Source organism: Mastomys coucha, unplaced genomic scaffold (genome assembly GCF_008632895.1).
Source record: "Mastomys coucha isolate ucsf_1 unplaced genomic scaffold, UCSF_Mcou_1 pScaffold2, whole genome shotgun sequence".
In the NCBI taxonomy this organism is placed as follows: domain Eukaryota; kingdom Metazoa; phylum Chordata; class Mammalia; order Rodentia; family Muridae; genus Mastomys; species Mastomys coucha.
In genome coordinates, this window is record NW_022196902.1 from 16,299,730 (window position 1) to 16,300,041 (window position 312).

Sequence of the window (312 nt, forward strand, 5' to 3'; positions counted from 1 at the left end):
AAGTGCATTAAACTTGTTAGTAATTTAGTGACTAAAAATGTGGACAAGGCAGTTTACATTAGCAAATGATTTACAAGATTGAGCTGAAGTAAGTTCGAGTAGAATCAGGTATCTCCTACCAAATGCAGGTTCATGAGAAGTAGGCATGGAGACATAATCACATTATGTATTCAGGGCAATTTTAACAAGGCTGTGTAGGCAAATTCACACTATAATCATTAGTTAAAAAAAAAATTAAAATGAAGCCGGGCAGTGGTGGCATACGCCTTTAATCCCAGCACTTGGGAGGCAGAGGCAGGCGGATTTCTGAGT